This window comes from Papio anubis, chromosome 18 (assembly GCF_008728515.1).
Source record: "Papio anubis isolate 15944 chromosome 18, Panubis1.0, whole genome shotgun sequence".
Classification (NCBI taxonomy): Eukaryota; Metazoa; Chordata; class Mammalia; order Primates; family Cercopithecidae; genus Papio; species Papio anubis.
The window spans coordinates 59663018-59683057 of record NC_044993.1 but is presented as its reverse complement, the minus strand read 5'-3'; the positions used below and the strand labels follow the sequence as shown (position 1 = coordinate 59683057).

The 20040-nt window shown below is 48.7% G+C and overlaps 1 non-coding gene across 1 annotated transcript; it reads left to right on the top strand.

The window, feature by feature from the left end:
* The first annotated feature begins 7586 nt into the window (after positions 1-7586).
* On the top strand, positions 7587-7658 carry TRNAT-CGU. The gene has a single exon. It is a non-coding gene; the product is annotated as a tRNA-Thr (tRNA).
* Positions 7659-20040: the final 12382 nt, after the last annotated feature.

Here is a 20040-nt window from a genome sequence, read left to right as displayed (position 1 = left end):
GTGGGCAAACCACTTGAGGTCAGGAGTGGGAGATCAGCCCGGCCAACATGGTAAAACCCTGTCTCTACTAAAAATACAAAAATTAGCTGGGCCTGGTGGTGCACACCTGTAATCTCAGCTACTCTGGAGGCTGAGGCAGGAGAACTGCTTGAACCTGGGAAATGGAGATTGCAGTCAGCTGAGCTTGCACCACTGCACTCCAGCCTGGGTGACAGAGAATTCATCTCTTAAACATTGCAACCCAGAAGATTGTGTCATTTATGTACCAGGGATCTTAAAATACAAGGTCTAGGAAAAGGTCATTATCAAAATCGCTTCCTGAATAATGTGAGTAAAGGTCTGAGTTTTTGAAATGTATAATATGAATACACATACAGGGAAATAAATGATTATTTCCTATATTGAAAAATGCATACCATCTATCATTCATCATGTGAGATTCTCCTACTACTTTACAGAAAGTAGCAACATATGTGAAGGAACTAATTTTGGACATTTACATATTGTATTTTACAAGCTCATAACACTGAAAAGAACCAAAGGAATTTGGTTTGATACCAGCACACTCCAACCCACAACACGCATCTCAAGCAGCTGGGTAAACATTGGCCACGTTGTTACACAAAGGGTGAGGCTCATTATTTCCACCTCCTCTCAACTAACCCCACACAAAGCTAAAAATGAGAGTGACTCGAGCAAAAGCAAACATCACTCCTGGAGTCCAGTGGGACCGATGGCCAGCTCACTCACCAGTAAGCAGATATTTTTAGCAGATAAGGCTGGTAAAATACAACACAGAGAGGTCATCTTAGGAAAGCAATGGACCTTATATCCATGGCCAAGAACTCCACATGTGTGCATGAGGGACACGTGCAACAATGCAAGACAAGCTGTAATGAAGAAAAATTGGAAACAACCTAGGTGGCCAGCCGTAGGGGAATAATAATAATTATTATTTGAGATGGAGTTTTAATCTTGTCGCCCAGGCTGGAGTACAGTGGCGTGATCCTGGCCTACCACAACCTCTGCCTCCTGGGTTCAAGCGATTCTCCTGCCTCAGACTCCCAAATACCTGGGATTACAGGCACGCACCACCACGCCTGGCTATTGTTGTACTTTTAGTAGAGACAGGGTTTCACCATGTTGGGCAGGCTGGTCTCAAACTCCTGACCTCAGGTGATCTGCCCACCTCAGCCTCTCAAAGTGCTGGGACTACAGGAGTGAGCTATAGCATCCAGCGGGGAATTATGAAAACTGTGGTGCAGTCACCTAGTGGATGAGAATGCAGCAAATAAGGAATGAGCTAGAGCCACAGGGAATATGGCTGGACCTCCAGTGGTCTGTAGAATCCAAAATATGTACATTAAAAACTGTGTATGGCCAGGCACAGTGGCTCACCCCTGTAATCCCAGCACTGTGGGAGGCCAAGGAGGGTGGATCACCTGAGGTCAGGAGTTCGAGACCAGCCTGGCCAACATGGCGAAACCCCATCTCTACTAAAAATACCAAAATTAGCCAGGCATGGTGGCAGGCACCTGTAATCCCTGCTACTCAGGAGGCTGAGGCAGGGACAATCACTTGAACCCGGAAGACGGAGGTTGCAGTAAGCCGAGATCGTATCACTGTACTCCAGCCTGGCAACAGAGCGAGACTCTGTCTCAATAACAACAACAAAAAAGTACACAATATGATACCATTTGTGGGGAGAAAAAAATCCTACCCAAAATTATTTCCTATGGATAAATAAATATCAACACAAAAGCAAAAGAAAAGATAATGTGATGATTCCAAGTAAACTCCTAACAGTGGTCAACCTTGAAAAAGAGAAGGAGGAAGGAGGGAAGAAGGGAACTTAGAGCTGGGAGGGTGGGGGCCCTGTGCTCCACGCAGGAAGAATGATAAGAGAAATAGCAATTTTGTTCTTTCACTGTCTACTGCTTCTTATATAGATCAACCCGTTGTCTACTCTGCATGCTAATGTTGTAGCTCAGATAATCTGGTTGACCTTTTTACAGCTTATCTGGGGGGAAAAAAAGGAAAGGAAAAAAAGAACAAAACTTTTTATTATTCATAGCTGCCAACTTGATCTTGTTCTGGCTCTGGAACGAACCAATTTAAACAGATATTTTCCAAGGTTAGAGAGGTTCAAAGATTGATTTGATGAGGTGATACCAGGGCATCCTGTACAACTGTAATTTCTGCGCAGGAAAAAAATCTACTTTTCATCCCTGTAACATTTTGTGTGTGGTTGCCATTATTTGTTAAGGGTGTTGAAACAATCATCATCACCTCTCTTTTCAAGCCAGAAGATTTTTGGTTACACAGACCACACATCTCGCCGCATTCTGCCAGTGCTGACACAATTCCCACATGTGGTGGGGACTTTCACTTGGACAGGGTGTTAAAAGGAGGTGAATACAGTTACCATAATCATTCCAACTCCTCCTCCACTGAAAAATCACAGGAAACTCACATAATTCAATTCCAAAGAAATGAATTCAGAATTAAAGATTCACAGGCATCAGCATCAAACAATGGGGAAATGAAATATTCATGGATAGAAAGATTCCATACTGTTAAGTCATCAATTTCCCCCAAATTCATCTGTAGATTCAACGCATTCCCCATCAAAATCCCAGAAGGCATTTTATAGAAACTGATGAGCCGATTCCAAGAATTATATGGAAATGCAAAGGATCTATTATAGGCAAAACAATTTTGTAAAAGAAAAACAAAGTGGAAGGATTTACAGCACTTGATTTTGAACCACTATAAATATGCAATAATCAAGACTGGTGGTAATTGCCATAAAGATGGACATATGGATCAACAGAGCAGAATAAAAAGACCAAAAATAGACCACACAGACGCAGTTCATGGAATTTTAACAAAGGTACCCAGGCAATTCAATAGGGAGAGGGTAATCATTTCAACAAATGGTGCTGAGGCTGGGCACGGTGGCTCACACCTGTAATCCAAGCACTTTGGGAGACCAAGACAGGAAGAACACTTGAGCACAGGAATTCAAGACCAACCTGGGCAACATAGCAAGATCCCCCACCTCCCCGACCTCTACAAAAGAATTTTAAAATTGGGGCTAGGAGAGGTGGCTCAGGCCTGTAATCCCAGCACTTTGGGAGGCTAAGGTGGGTGGATCACTTAAGGTCAGGAGTTCAAGACCAGCATGGTCAACACAGTGAAACAGCATCTCTACTAGAAATACAAAAATTAGCTGGGTGTGGTGGCAAATGCCTGTAATCTCAGCTACTTAGGAGGCTGAGACAAGAGAATCCTTGAACCTGGGAGGTAGAGTTTGCAAGTGAGCAGAGATCATATGACTGCACTTCAGCCTGTGTGACAGAGCAAGACTTCATCTCCAAAAATAAATAAAAATAAAAAATTAGCCAGGTAGGTGTGGCGGCATGTGCCTCTAGTCCCAACTACTCAGGAGGCTGAGGCAGGAGGACCAGTTGAGCCCAGGAGTTAGAGGCTGCAGTGAGCTATGATCGTGCCATTGCACTCCAGTCTGAGTGACAGAGCAAGACCTGGTCTCTTTAAAAAACAAAAAGAACCCTGCCCATCCCTCACAACACAGGGCCCCTGCCTCAAGGAGCTGGGATACTGTGAGTAGCTAAGTGTGCCTTCTTTAAATAAAATCTTTATTTAGGGTGTTAGTAAAAAGCCTGCTGTCATGACCTCAGATGACCTAAATATCCAAGCACAAGGGTTTTTTCTCTTCCACAAGCAAATGAATGTATCCAGGAATACTTTAAAGTAGTGCTTCCCAAAGTGAGGCCCTGGACCAGGGAGCAGCATCACCTGGGAGGTTAGAAAGGCAGCCCCACGGACCCAGCCCAGACTAACTGAATCAGCCTGCATTTTCATGAAACCTGCAGGTGCCACCCAGCCACCACCAAGGCTTACCTGACATAACGCAGGTGCCAGCCCCTCACAGGCCAGGGAGAGCCTCTGTTGCCCACCCTCATTCTGTGGAGGGCAGCAGGCACCAGGCACACGAGGTGAGCCGGGATGGAGGAACTGGGGGAAGCCCAGGTCGTCCCTGGAGCCAGAAAGTGTCTCGGAGACACTGCCATTGAATTGTTCAGAAACAATTTTTCAGACACCCACAGCTGTAGCTAAACCACTTTAGAGAGATACCGTATCCCCGTGGGGCTTAGGTTAATCAGGCACCATCAGGAAGGGAGAGAGGAAGTAAAAAGGCATTCAGCCTTCTAAGACCCTCAGGAGGTCTTTTGGAAAATCTGATAACGGTCGGGCACAGTGGCTCATGCCTGTAATCCCAGCACTTTGGGAGGCTGAGTCAGGTGGGTCACGAGGTCAGGAGCTCGAGACCAGCCTAACATGGCGAAACCCCATCTCTACTAAAAATACAAAAATTAGCCAGGTGTGGTGGCAGGCGCCTGTAATCTCAGCTACTCAGGAGGCTGAGGCAGGAGAATCGCTTGAACCCAGGAGGCAGAGGTTGCAGTGAGCTGAGATTGCACCACTGCACTCCAGCCTGGGTGACAGAGCGAGACCCTGTCTCAAAACAAAAACAAAAACCCTGATAAATTGTGACATCCCTTTTCCAGGAAAACTACATACGCAGTTTATGTATACTTTTGAGGAATTCACACATTTCCTGGGCTTGAGTGCATGGGCTCAGGTTAAGAAATTTTTGAGACAGTCTCACTCCGTCTCGGCTCACTGCAACCTCTACTTCCTAGGTTCAAGCGATTCTCTTGCCTCAGCCTCCGGAGCAGCTGGGACTATAGGCGTATGCCAACACGCCCAGCTAACTTTTTGTATTTTAGAAGAGACTGGGTTTCACCATGTTGCCCAGGCTGGTCTCGAACTCCTGAGCTCAGTCTACCCAACTCGGCCTCCCAAAGTTCTCGGATTACAGGCATGAGCCACCACACCCGGCCTAAGAATTTCTACTTTACAGACAGGCACAGGGAAATAGAGGTGCCAGAAAAAGCCAAAAAAGATTAAAGACATATATATGTATAGATATATAGATGATATAGATACAAACAAAATATATATCTAAATAGAAAAGAGTGCCTAAGTTTCAACACAAAGGAAAAGTGGATGCTTATAAATTATTCAGGTCTAGGCAACTAAATTATACAGAAGCAACAAAAAGATGAAAAGTATTCCATCATGGCACTCGGCTTTGTCATCAGATCAATTCTGACATTTCCTCACTTAAAATATCGCCTTTCTAGTCCCTTGAAACCACCGTCTGCTTCAGCCAACGCTGCTTCCTCGCCCTAGCGTTTGGGAGGCCTAGGATTGGGTCACAGTTGTGTGCCATCAGGACCTCACCTGGACCACGGACCCTGTCAGAGGACAGGGAATGTTTGCTTAACGTTTTTCACTAAGGGTGAACGATGGCCAATTCCTTATGACTGAGAAATGGAAGGTTTTGGCTAGATCACCAAAAGCCTTGCTAAAAGTTCAGCACTGGGACGTTTGTTAGTACAGTGGTTGGAGGGTTCCCAGAACCACGTGGAAGGGAATCGTACATGTTCGACAATACTTGTCGAGGACATACCTTGTGCAGACGCAAGGGCCAGAACAGACAGCTCCACGCTCCAGGTTATCTGTGATCCAGGGCTCCTCAGGTCTCCTTTTCACCTCCCAGATAAATTGGCTTATCAGCCCAACACCTGCCACCTGTGTGCTCTATTTTAGGGCTCACAGAGGGCCAGAGGGCCCCCTAGGCCCTGAGGATACAAAGGGCATCCCACCTGGCCATCAAGGTACATACGCCCCTTTTTCATGTGCCTGGGACACCTGAGGCTTTCAACTGCCTCCCTTCCCTCAGAAGACAAAGATTTTAAAAGTACCCGTTAAAATCCAATTTCCATTCTACCTGCCAGTTAGTTTTGGATTCAGCCCCCATGTGATTTTCCTTCATTTGCTAATTTCTTTTCATAAGCCTCTGCCACTTCAGCACAGTAATTCCAATAACCCAATAAACACCCACCCTCCTGCCCCAACAGAAAAAGAGATGGGGACAGTGGAGCCAGTATTATCATCTGCTATTCAGAAGCAATGCTTGGTAGTGCACGTTTTCTGAAAATGTTCTCCAAGTCTTTCTTTTAATTGGGGAGCTACCAGGTGATTTGCACTTAGAGCGCCACAGCACTTCAGGTGCAAGGCCTCAGGGTTCCAGTCCTGATGCCTGGAGGGAAAATTATACCTTTTCTACTCACCTGCCCAAACCTTGACATTTAAAGCATCTCCCCGGTATTTTTCAGCTTCCTATTTGCCTATACACCTGCATGGTAGGCTGTGCACGTTCTTAGTATAGGCCCCTATATACCCTACCGCATCACTGGTACCAGCAGGCAGGGACACACATAGCAGAATGTTCTGTGCGCAAAATACCTCCAGTCAACCTAATGCCCACCTTCCAGCAACAGTTTAAATCAATTGTAGCACAGCCACTCAATGGAAAAGATGTAGCTACTAGAGACTAAGGTAACCCACCCATGCATAATAATCCCATTAATTATAGTATATACTTTAGTGCATATGATTTGCTATATTGTGTTAATATTACACAACATATGCATGAATAATAGAAATTGCTATATTTCTCAAACAATGCTATTAGTTGTGGTGATTAAACTGTATTACCTACCAAGAGCCATTCAATTAACACATCATACATTAATTCATGAAAACTCAAAGTGCAGAGAACAGTAAATCAGTCCGTTTGTGTGGAAATCAAAGGGCATGTCTGAATCTATAAATATGAACGTGCACATTAAACTGTCAGATGCCTTGGGGCTGATTTGGCCGCCGAGTCAGCAGGTCTGGGCGGGAGAGAAGTTGCATTTCTAACAAAATCCCAGGTGCTGCTGCTCGTCTTGGGACCGGGGACACATCCAGGCTAAACAGGTAAATTGGGAGAAGAAGAAACTTTCGGGTTTTTGTTTGTTTATTTTTTTCTTTTCTTTGAGGCAAGGTCTCCCTCTGTCGCCCAGGCTAGTGTACAGTGGCGCGATCTCGGCTCCCTGCAGCCCCGAACTCCTCGGCTCAAGCGATTCTTCCGCCCTGGCCTCCCAAAGGCGGAAATTCCAGGAGCTTTTATTTTCTAAATCTCACGCCTCCATCCAGCAACCCTGGCTGGGCGTGGGATCCATGCAAGGCGGCGGTGGACGGCCCGGAGTCGGGTTGATAAGGAAAACTGCCACCATTCCTCGCCTTCCTGGGTGCCTCGCTCTAGAGGGGAAACGGAAGCTCCGAGTCGAGCCTGCCCGAGTCGCCACATCCCTGGCAGGGCTGGGATTCGAACCCGGCTTCTGAGACGCCGGCCGGCGCCCCGCCTGTGGGACCCTCGGGACACCGATCCAGCCGCGCCCCGGCTTCAGAGGTCCCCCAGCCCGTTGCGGGCGACGGAGGACCCCGCGGGCCGCGCCCCCGAGTCACCGAACCCGCCGGCGCGCGCCCGTTGAAGCTCCGCCCCGCCGGCCGCAACGGGGAAGGGGGCGGTGCGCGCTCGTGCCCGCCGGGCGAGCGCACGGGAGCAGCGCCAGGATAGAGGTTCGCGAAGCCGCCATCGTAACGCAGGCGCGGTGGCCAAGTGGTAAGGCGTCGGTCTCGTAAACCGAAGATCACGGGTTCGAACCCCGTCCGTGCCTGGTGTCCAGCCTTACCCTATAGGGTGGAGACTTTTTAGGAGTGGTCGACTCCTACCGCATTCTGCGAGTAGATCCTTCCCCTTGGACTGCGGACCTGACCAACTGTTTTCCTTCAAGGGTTTGGGTTCAAGTTCCCCTGCTTCCCTCGCAGAACATAGAAGTCTGGGTGGTCCAACCTCGGCGCGTCTGGGCCGCAAATCTGGCCAGCCCCGGCGATCGGCTCCGTACACACAGCTATCCCTGGGACGCTTCATCCCCTGGGAGAAGGTGGAGGGCTCCGGGGGTGGGGCGGGACTCGCAAACTCAAAAGGTCGGCTGCAGATCATGGCCTCAGGGAAGCTCCAACACCCTTGGGGCAAGGAGACTTCCAGCTTCTGGCGTTTGGCTTAAGGGCTCCTCCACATTCTTCTGCACAGGAAAATCCAATTTTATCCGCTCTAACAAAAGCCCTGCCGTTGCCTGATACAGAGCCCACACCCAGAGTCAGCTGGTGTCTGTCTGGCTTGCTATTTTTGAAAGGAAATCCACTGTAGGCACTGCATTCGAAAAAGAAGCAACCCTGCCCAGGCTTGGAGCAATTCTGACACGCAAATCTGAAACCTCCCGCTCTGAGCCCCCGCTTGCCCCTCTGTAAAATGGGCGCTTGTGAGCAGCTGCCGGGAAAGGCTGCTGCTTGGGAGGCGGCCTCCGTAAATGGCGCTCCGGTCAGATCACACAGGTTTTCTTTGCATCACGAAGGATGCACCAAGGGGCTGCCGGAATGCCTTTGAAGACGTTATGCAATGACCCCAATCCAGGACCGCCGCATCGTGCACTCTGAAAAACCCAGCTTGAGTGAATTTGGGGAAGCCTTTATCAGTCTGAGATTCCTAAATGGAGGAGGCGTTCGTGGAGCGCCTGGTGTGTGCCCGGTGGAACTGGATTCTGGGCTTCCCTCGGTGAACTGGCCAGGCCAGAACGGGCTCCCGGGAGGTAACAGGGAGAGAGGGAGGGAGCAGGAGCTCCCGGGGTAAGTGTCCCCCTTCTACAGCAGGGGTTCCACACTAGTGAGCGTGCATCAGCCTCCCCTAGAGGGCTTGTTAAACACGGATTCTGCATTCAGCAGCTCGGAGCTGGGCCCAGGTCATTTGCATTTCTAACGAGCTCCCTGGAGATGCTGATGTTGGACCGCACCTTGAGGACCACTGTTCAAACGAGAGCAATATTCTTTTTTTCTTTTCTTTTTTTTTTTTTTTTTTTTTTTTTTTTTTTTTGAGACAGAATCTGGCTTTCTTGCCCAGGCTGGAGTGCAGTAGCACGATCTTGGGTCACTCCGAGATCTCCGCCTCCCGGGTTCAAGCAATCCTCCTGTCTTAGCCTTCTGAGTAGCTGGGATTACAGGCGTGCGCCACCACACCCGGCTAATTTTTGTATTTTTAGCAGAGACGGGGCTTCATCATATTGTCCAGGCTGGTCTCAAACTCCTGACCTCAAGTGATCCACCCACCTCGGCTTCGCGAAGTGGTGGGATTACAAGCGTGAGCCACCACACTCGGCCATGACAGCCGTATTCTAAACCCAGGAAGGAGCCCGTGTGTAGACATGTATATAAATAGGTAAGTTAATGATATAAAAATAGCAAATACCAGTGCTTTTTACACTTCAACTTGGGGAATCTTGCTAAGAAGCAGGTTGTGACTCAGTAGGTCTACAGTGGGGCCTGAGACGCCGCATTTCTAAGAAGTGTCTTGGGGTGATGCTGGTGCTGCTGGTCCCCAGCAGCGGTACACAAGGGGTGGAAGGGTACACACCAAAATAGCATCATCCCCTTGGAGGGAGGTAGACTAGGAAAGCTGTTGAAAGGGTTCCTTCACTTCTTACCAGGTAAACGTGTGCTGTACATTGTTTGGGTTTTCTTCAAGATGATTTGTATTACATGTGCAATTTTTTTTCCAGAATCACTCTGTCCCTCAAAGCCCCCACCCTAACACAACAATAACCTTTTGGGACACAGGCAAATTAGAACAATTCAGAATTAAAGCGAATAAATGTCAAATGTTCTCTTGTTTTCACTGGAGCATCTATTCATTTCTTTTTATTTTACTTCTTTTTTGGACACAGGGTCTCGTGCTATTGCCCAGGCTGGAGTGCAATGGTGCTATCATTGAGGCTCCCTGCAGCCTCAAACTCCTGGGCTCAAGCAATCCTACCAACTTAGCCTTTCAAGTAGCTAGGACTACAGGCGCTAGCACCACACCTGGCTTTTTTTTTTTTTTCTTCTTCTTTTTCCTGTCGAGATGGGGTCTCGTTATGTTGCTCAGGCTGGTCTCAAACTCCTGGGCTCAAACGATCCTCCCACCTGAGCCTCCTGCCTCAGCCTCCCAAAGTGCTGGGATGACAGGCATGAGCCACCGTGACTGGCCCATTCATTTCTTTTTAAAGAGGTGCCACAAAAGGTCATGTACGGGCCAGGCACGTGGCTCATGCCGGTAATCCCAGCACCTTGGGAGGCTGAGGCGGGTGGATCACTTGAGGTCAGGAGTTCAAGACCAGCCTGGCCAACATGGTGAAATCCCATCTCTACCAAAAATACAAAAATTAGCCGGGCATGGTGGTGCGTGCCTGTAGTCCTGGCTACTCAGGAGGCTTAGGCAGGAGAATCGCTTGAACCCAAGGAGGCAGAGGTTGCAGTGAGCCAAGATTGCACCACTGCACTGCAGCCTGGGCGACAGGAGTGAAACTCCATCTCAAAAACAAACAAACAACAACAACAAAAACAAACACTGCTCCTGGGCAGGTAGGTCAATATCTGTGAAGAGCATGGAATTGTCCACCCAGATGTGCTGTCCTTGTCTTTCTGTCCCCATCCACAGAGTAGACCAGCACTCCTTCTCTGTGACATCACCCGGGGAGAGAGCCCATTCTCATCCATCCCCACCACTGCCTGTCTGCATCAGGTGGAGAATGTATTAGAAAAACACAATTTACATAATGTACTGTAGATACCATTTATGCCAAAAAATTTACACAAAATGACTAAGGATATATATATGTGTGTATGAAGAAGTGATTGCTGGTTTTTTTTTTCAAGCCTGAAAGATGACACCTAGGTCTCAAAACTGTAACTTCTGCTTGAAATCTGGGGGTGCCTGAGCTGCAAAAGCAGTTTGGCACACGCTGCAGTATGGGAAACTAGTGAGCTAAATCCTTGATACAGGTTCTGTTTAGACTGAAACAGGCGAAGTTGATCATGCGTCTGAATAAACAAGACATGTTGTGTTCATTTAAACCACTTGTGTTCATGAATCTATAAAGCCATGTTTGGACTTCTATAACTTCTGTATGAATTTCATGTCTGAAAGTCACCTTGAAGTCAACTCTCTTTGTTCTTTGCAGAATCAATCCCTCGCCTCTGTTGGACGTGTAAAGGGAAGATAAGAAGGGCTCTGATGCTGGGGTTGGGGAGGAGAGGCAGGTGAGACAGAGCCTAGAGAGATGCTTAGGGACCCCAGCATGCAAAAATGACCATGCGGGAGGGAGGAGGTAGATTTGCATAAGAAGCCCGTGGCTTTCTGGGAAAGAAGGAATTAAACTCCTCTAACCCACCTGTCTGTTATTTACAGTTAGTGGCAGAATAGGGTTCAACAGAACTTTTCATTTATTTATTTTGTAGAGATCGAGTCTTGCTCTGTTGCCCAGACTGGAGTGCAGTAGCACAGTCATAGCTCACTGCAGCCTCAAACTCCTGGGTTCAAACGATCCTCCTGCCTCAGCTTTCCAAGTAGCTGTGACTACAGGTGTGCACCACCACGCCTAGCCTAACAGGACTTCTGAAGCAAGAGAGAAAGGCAAGGTTTCTGTGAGGATCCTAGCTTTAGCAAGGACGGGCAGTTTGTCAACAGAGGCTGTGCAGGAGCAAGTTTAACAATACACCTTGTGGAGGCATGAAGCAAGAGCAGTGCTACAGTCCGCTCTGCCCCTACATCTCTTGGGAACTGGTGGGAGCCTTGGACTGGCCACATGAACGGCTCCGTGCCTCAGTTTCTCCCGTTGCAAATTCGGAATGACACACGTTAACTGGCTTCCTCTGTCATGGAGTTCTTCTGATGACAACATTTTAAACATCCGCCACCCAGGACGGTTCAGTAAATGCTGACCCATCAATGTCGTGATATGGTAGGAAGCCATTTAAAGGAATGATTGATGGGTTGATCTGACATGATAATGAATATAGTTAAGTGAGAAAAGTTGATAGTCTGGTTTTTCTGTTTGTTTGTTTGTTTTGTTTTAAAGATGTCTGGAGGTGTAATTGATATACCAGAAAGCTGCACATATTTAATGTGTATAATTTGATGCATTTGGACATATGCATGCACCTGCTGACAGTCTCACCACAATCAAGAATCAAGTATTACCTTGTAATCCCAGCACTTAGGGGGGCCGAGGCAGACTGATCACTTGAGGCCAGGAGTTCAAGACCAGACTGGCTGAAATGGTGAAAACTCATCTCTACTAAAAATACAAATATCACCCGGGTATGGTGCGCCCATAGTCCCAGCTACTCAGGAGGCTGAGGCGTGACAATCATTTGAACCCAGGAGGCGGAGGTCGTAGTGAACTGAGAGAACGCCACTGCGCTCCAACGTGGGCAACACAGCAAGACTGTCTCAAAAAAAAAAAAAAAAAAAAAATCAAGGTAATAAATATATCCATCATCTCCAAAACTTTCCATGTGTCCTTTTGTGTGTGGAGTAAGAATATTTAACGTGGGATCTACCCTCTTAACCAATGTTTATGTGCACTGTATCCTGTTGTTAGCTATATACAGCAGATCTCTCAAACTTATTCATCTTGTATCACTGATTTTTGATATCTTGTTTTTGTAAAAATAAATATACATTTATCATTACATATGTGTGTATATGTGTGTTGGTTTTGGTTTCTGGGAGTGTAGAGAAAGTCCATACCCCTGTGAAGGCTTCGCCACGCCTCATGCTGTTGATAATATCTCCAGGAGGGGTGAGAAGTGGGGAGGAAATTGCAGAGAAAATTCCAAGTTTTTTCCTAGTATTATGGCCTTGGCAAAGAGATGCTATATGGCTTTTGGATTCACTATTTTTGCAGCAAAACGTACAAAGTTAACAACAGAAAAAAGAGAAAATATAAAGAGTAATCAGGTCTCTGGGCTCTGGGGAGCAGAGGCATTAACAGGGAGTGGCCACTTGCACGGGGATAATGCTAAGTTCCCAGTGCGAAAGCCCTGCTGTCCTGTCATCGCGCTGACCCTCTCCAAGGGGAGGCCTCCCGTCCCCCTGCCCTGTCAGACTTCCCATCTGGGCTGACATCATGCGCTTAGGAAACCTACATTCAAGAATTGAAAATGGAACTCTTAATAAGGGAGCGGGTGGTTTGTAGACGTACATGGGCTGAGAACCACATTTCAAAACCAGAAGTGTATTTCAGGCGTGAGTAGCACTTAAAAGAAAATATTGTGGCAGGCCCCTGGAAGCAGCAGACGTTGTTTATATCACATCAACTTGAGTTTTGCTGAGCAAATCACCAGGCTGGCGCACAATGAACGTTTCCCACCATTCCGGGGTTTTTTTTTTTTTTTTTTGGCTTCCACCCTGCCCTTCTAATTCAGGTGAGCAAGCTGACTTTTACTTGCCGTGGGTAAAAAAGAACCCCCAAACTTAGGCCTTGCTAAATGCAAAACCTGTAACAGTTCTTGAAACACACAAATAACAAGCCCCTCATCTTCCTTTGAGAAGGATGGTAAATAGACTCTAGGATGCCCCTAAGTTATCCCTGTCTTCTGAGAATCATGCCCGTCCCCTACTCCTCGGACAGTGATATGAGCAAGAAATAAACATGTATTTTGCTAAGCCACTGAAAGATTGGGGTTGTCTGTAACAGCAGCTAGCATACCCTAACAACAAATATACCACTATTCTGCCCCAAGTGACTGTGGCCCTGTGGGAACACAGGCTCTCTGCTGCCAAATCTTTGGATCATCCACTTTTTTTAGAAGCGGCCAGATTTTTAAAATATGAAATTTCCTGATTTAAAAATGTTGGCCACTAAGTCAAATTTATTATTATTTTTAAAGGCTCCACAGGCCAAATGAAACACATATGTGGGCTCAACTTAGCCTGCAGGCTGCCAAGTGCAACCTCTGGTCAAAAAACTTTAAATGCAGCAGCATTTATTTTTAAGTTGGTATTGGTCTGAGAGTCGGTGCCGCAACCCTAGTCATGTGGGTTCCAGAGAAAAGTTCTATGCTGATAGGGAACTTGATCAATTCTTCCATTTCCACTTGGGTTAGAATTATGTTAGTGTTTTTTGTTTTTTTTTAGACAGAGTTTCCCTCTGTCACCCAGGCTGCAGTGCAGTGGTGTGATCATAGCTCACTGTAGCCTCGAACTCCTAGGCTCAAGCAATCCTCCTGCCTCAGCCTCTCAAGTAGCTGAGACTACAGGCGCATGCCACCAGGCCCAGGTACTTAAAAAAATTTTTTTTAGTAGAGACTAGGTCTGACTATGTTGCCCAGGCTGGTCTTGAACTCCTGCGCTCAAGCGATCCTCCTGCCTCAGTCTCCCAAAGTGCTGGGATTACAGGCGTGAGCTACTGTGCCTGGCCTTCCTCTAGTTTCTTGACACACTTTGGCCACTCTACCAAAACTCTGAGGCTAACTTTTCCTCCCTGGGTGACCAGGTCCAGCCAGGCCAGGCTGGCCCAGGCTGGCCCACCCAGCTAGACCAGTGCCTCCTCCACTTTGATTTCAGTGGACTGAGTGGCAAAGATGAAGCTGAAACCAGAGACAACCGACTATGTCTCAAAGGAGAGAAGAGAGCACTCCTGGCACTTCTACATCTACTCATAGCATATGCAGGCACAACCGTTTATCCACATTTAATAGCAAATGATAATCGCTACAATTTATTGAGCACTTAGTACATGCCAGACCATACACACAGTTATGGGTACCATGCAACTTAACCCTTTCACATCCCTGTCGTTGCTACCAAGGGATCTGAAACTCGAAAGGGCTAAGAACTGATCCCAGGTCACGGCTGCATTTCTGGTACCTCTTTTCATGGTGAAGCCAGGCTCTGAACTAGCCTCTGGAGTGACTGTGGCATCACCGCCTTAGCCGGCGAGGATCTTCTTCCCAGCCCACCAGGAACCATGGACCCTTTTGTAGATCTGGGGCCGTTTGTCTTTCTGTCCACCCAGCGCCTGGAGCTCTTGGCCTCCTGGGAGCCCTGCCATCACCACAGGGGGAAGGCACTGCAATCCCAACCCCATTCCCTCCCTCCCTTCTTTTTTTTTTTTTTGTGTGAGACAGAGTCTTGCTCTCTCACCCAGGCTGGAGTGCACTGTCATAATCTCGGCTCACTGCAACCTCCACCTCCTGGGTTCAAGCGATTCTCCTGCCGTAGCCTCCCAAGTAGCTGGGATTACAGGCACCTGCCACCATGCACGGCTAACTTTTTGGTATTTTTTAGTAGAGACAGGGTTTCGCCATGTTACCAGGCTGGTTTCAAACTCCTGACCTCAAGTGATCCACCCACCTCAGCCTCCCAAAGTGTTAGGATTACAAGTGTGAGCCACTGCACCAGGCTTCTTCTTCTTCTTTTTTTTTTTTTTTTTTTTTGAGATGGAGGCTGGAGTACAGTGGCATGATCTTGGCTCACTGCAGCCTCTGCCTCCCAGGTTCAAGCGATTCTCCTGCCTCAGCCTCCCAAAGAGCTGGGACTGCAGGTGTGCACTACCACCCCCAGCTAATTTTTATGTTTTTAGTAGAGATGGAGTTTCACCATGTTGGCCAGGCTGGTCTCCAACTCCTGGCCTCAAATGATCCACCAGCCTTGGCCTCCCAAAGTGCTGGGATTACAGGCATGAGCCACCGTGCCTGGCCTGTCATTCATTTTCTAACACACCTTCATTGTGCCCCACCATGTGCTAGACCTGGCATGGTGCCAGGGCTGCTGGTCACGAGAGATGGGTTGCCTCCCCCAGGGGATTCACAGACAAATGGCAGGGGACTAATGAATGCGATCATAAGAAAAGGACCGACACAGGCCAGGAACAGTGGCTTCAGCCTGTAATCCCAGCACTTCAGGAGGCCAAGGCAGGAGGATCACTTGAGCCCAGGCATTCAAGACCAGCCTGGGCAACAGAGTGAGACCTCATCACTACTAAAAATGAAAAAATTAGCTGGTGGTGGCCAACGTGTCTGCAGTCCCAGCTGCTAGGGAGGCTGAGGTGGGAGGATCACCTGAGCCTGGGAAGTCGAAACTGCAGTGAGGTGAGATGGCACAACCACACTCCAGCCTGGGCGATGGGAGTGAGACCCTGTCTCAAAAAAAGAAAAGAAAAAAGAAAAGGACAGACGCACATGGGCATGAGCAGAGATAGCACTCACCTAACCAAAGCTCCTGGTGGGGCTTGGAAGGCGTGGAGGAGATGCCCGGGGGGTGGGGACGGGGGCTAGCAGAAGATGCTCCAGACACAGAGACCTTAGCATCAATGACATAGAGGCATCTGTTCAAAAGTGGGGGTACCCGGGCTGGGTGAGATGCCTCATGCCTGTAATCTCAGCACTTTGGGAGGCCAAGGCAGGTGGATTACCTGAGGTCAGGAGTTGGAGACCAGCCTGGCCAAGATGGTGAAACTCTGTCTCTACTAAAAATATGAAAATTAGCCAGGCATGGTGGCACACACCTATAATCCCAGTTACTTGGGAAGCTGAGGCAGGATAATTGCTTGAGCCCAGGAGAGGGAGGTTGCAGTGAGCCGAGATCATGCCACTGCATTCCAGCCTGGCTGACAGAGCGTGATTCTGTCTCAAAAAAAAAAAAAAAAAAATTAACGTGGGGGTACCCAAAGGGGGACCTTGTACAAGTCACCTCCTGTCTTTGTCTTCTCTGCCTTTGGAAGCTATTAGGATGCCCCAGGGAGCTGTCAACACCACCCTTGGGGCTGAGTATGAGGGGGCTGGCAGTTCACACTCAGTTTCCCAGTATCCTTCTAGCAGTTTCTGGACTGAGGAGCCTGAGCAAGTAACTGCACTGCTGTGGCCTCAGTTTCCTCATCTGTCAAATGGTAATAAATGACAGTTCCTGCTTTGCAGGGTTGCTTTGATGGTGAAGTGGTCTCAGGTGTAGAAAATGCCGAGCACACAGTCAGGACATGATAAAATCTTGGCACTATCACAGGCTCTGCCCCGAAGGCCAACCGCACAGAGCAGCAGCATCTACAGCTCTGACTTGCCCTGTGTTTTTCATTCCACACAGCAAAGTTAAGGTGAGGTCCACAGGGACCTGGAATTTTATTTTATTCTATTATTATCGTTATTATTATTTTCTTTCTTTTTTTTTTTTTTTTTTTTTGAGACGGAGTCTTGCTCTGTCACCCAGACTAGAGTGCAGTGGCGCGATCTAGGCTCACTGCAAGCTCTGCCTCCTGGGTTCACGCCATTCTCCTGCCTCAGCCTCCCGAGTAACTGGGACTACAGGCACCCACCACCACGCCCGGCTAATTTTTTTGTATTTTTAGTAGAGACAGGGTTTCACCATGTTCGTCAGGCTGGTTGCAAACTCCCAACCTCATGATCCGCCTGCCTTGGCCTCCCAAAGTGGGGACTACAGGCATGAGCCACTGTGCCTGGCCTCTGGAATATTTTTATAAGGCCCTGGATGACTTTAAGGAAGGGTAGGCAGCTCTTGTCATCTGACATCTCAGCTCCGAGGGCCTGGGCCACAGAAAGTTGGTCTTACTTTACCGCCCTTGACCCCAATTTCTGCTGTTACTGGCAGAGGAGCAAATACCATCAAGGCAGGTGGGCAAGGGCACAATGAAAGGCCTCCCAGTCACCCCCTGTCAAGGGTCCAAGGCTGAGGTGGGTGAAGACAGTTCTGGTTTCTAGGTAGCTTTGGATCTATCTTGTAAGAGCCACTTGACCTAAAATCTTGTATTCAGAAAGATTTTTAGACTAGATTCCTTTTCTTAGAGACAAGATATTGCTCTGTCACCCAGGCTGGAGTGCAGTAGCACGATCACAGCTCACTGAGTCTCAAACTCCTGGGTTCAAGTGATCCTCCAGCCTCAGCCTCACAAGTAGCTGGGACTACAGGTACCCACCAGCCACTGGGCTTGCTTGCTTTCCTCTTCTCTTTTCTTTTTTAATTTTCTTTTATTTTCTTTCTCTACCTTTCTTTCCTTCCTTCCTTCCACTTTCTCCTTCCTTCCTTCCTTTCCTTCCTTCTTTCTTTCCTTCTTTTTCTTCTTTCTTTTCCTTCCTTCCCTCCCTCCCTCCCCTCCTCTTTCTTTCTTTCTCTCTCTCTCTCCCTTTCTCTTTTCTTTCTTTCTACATAGGGGTCTCACCATGTTTCCCAGGATGATCTTGAGCTCTTGGCTTCCAGTGGTCCTCCTTCCACCAATGCCTGAAGTTCCATCCTCATGGGCGTAAGCCACTGCATCAGGCGTAGATTCGTTTCTTAATGCTCTCTCCAGAAGATATCACAGGGTGGGCACAGCCTTCTTCTGATGTGGTTGAACAAGAAAGCCATCACAACACTTCAAACTGTGTCCCAAACTGGGCGCAGTGGCTCACGCCTGTAATCCCAGCAGTAAGAGAGGCCGAGATGGGCAGATCACTTGAGGTCAGGAGTTTAAGATGAGCCTCACCAACATGGCGAAACCCCATCTCTACTAAAAATACCAAAATAAATTAGCTGGACGTGGCGCACGCCTCTAATCCCAGCTGCTTGGGAGGCTGAGGCAGGAGAATTGCTTGAACCCAGGAGGCAGAGGTTGCAGTGAGCTGAGATCGTGCCACTGCACTCGAGCCTGGGCAACAAGAGTGAAACTCAAAATAAATAAATAAATAAATAACCACCAAAAAACCAAACTGTCCCAAGGATGCCTCTGGAAGCACCTATATTCCACCATTGTCCCATGGCTAGCATCACCATATGGCAATGGACTTGTGTGTCTGTTTTTTATAAGCCTACATTTGTTCTATCCAAGTGTTTAAAACCTATCATACAATACTTTCTGTCTGTTTGCTTGGGAAGTTTCTCATTGCGAGTATTTTGGGAGGCTTGGGAGGTGGCGGTAACTGGGTGCTGGTACCCTCCTGTCCTCCTTCCCCAGGCCTCAAGGAAAGCGCCCATAGGCAAGGCCTGCGCCCACTCTCTCTGTGTGGGCCTGGGAGCCCGGAGTCCAGGCCTTTCCTAGAGGCTCAGCACAGCTGCGGCCCTCCAGGGCTCCTTCTGCCTGGTGTGGCTGCTCCCTAGTTCTGGCTGGGGCCTTGGCATCACCCTGGGGCCAGAAACCTGGGTGCGGGTGGGGCTTCCTCCTGGGAGAAGGCCAGGGTGGGCCTCCGGGGCTTCCGGCCCAAGAGCGAGCTGTTTTCCGGAGTCTGGCAGTGCTTCCACTGCTAAACTGGATTTCAGGCCGCCACTCGCTTGAGTCACGGGGAAGCGAAGCCAGGCCTGGCAACGGCAGGCCTCAGAAGGATCCAGGGGGCATCTTCGATGGGGATTTCAATTGCAAGATAAGGGCAGGGCCCTGGCTGCCTTTGGTGGCCTGGTTTTTCCTTCTGCACTGATCCAGGTGTCCCAGAGCCCAGGCAGGGCCTGAACTGGACAGATGAGGTGAGCTTCCAGAATCTTGTGACTCAGGGCACAGAGGTGGGTGGGGGCAGCACCTGGAGGCCCCCGAGCCAGCACTGCTACAGCTATTTCAGTTCTCCAGAGGGGCCGCCTGGGCCGTTACACGTGCCGTGCCTGCTGCACTGACTCCACCCCTCCCACCAGCCCAGTGTATTCCTTTTTTTGAGACAGAGTCTCGCTCTGTCGCCCAGGCTGGAGTGCAATGGTGCGATCTCGGCTCACTGCAACCTCTACCTTCCGGATTCAAGCGATTCTCCCACCTCAGCTTCCCGTGTAGCTGGGACTACAGACACGCGCCACCACGCCCGGCTAATTTTTGTAGTTTTAGTAGAGACGGGGTTTCACCATGTTGGCCAGGCTGGTCTCGAACTCCTGACCTCAAGTGATCCTTGGCCTCCCAAAGTGCTGGGATCACAGGTGTGAGCCACTGCACCCAGCCCCAGTGTTTTCCTTTTTCACAGTTTCAGCTCAGACATCCCCTCCTCCAGGTGACAGCACCAAGCTCACCAATCACTGTTGCCATGTACTCCTAAAGGAAGTCTGTCTCAGGCAATCCCCCTAAAAGTCCTATAAGGCAGGCCTTGTGACTCCTACTTTACCAAGGAGGAAACAGAGGCCCAGAGAGGTGAAGCAGTGCCCGGGGTCCCCCAGGCTGGCGACACGCAGCAGGGGGAGACACAGCCTCTCTCTTTCAACACAGCTTGAAAGAAGAACGGGCGAGG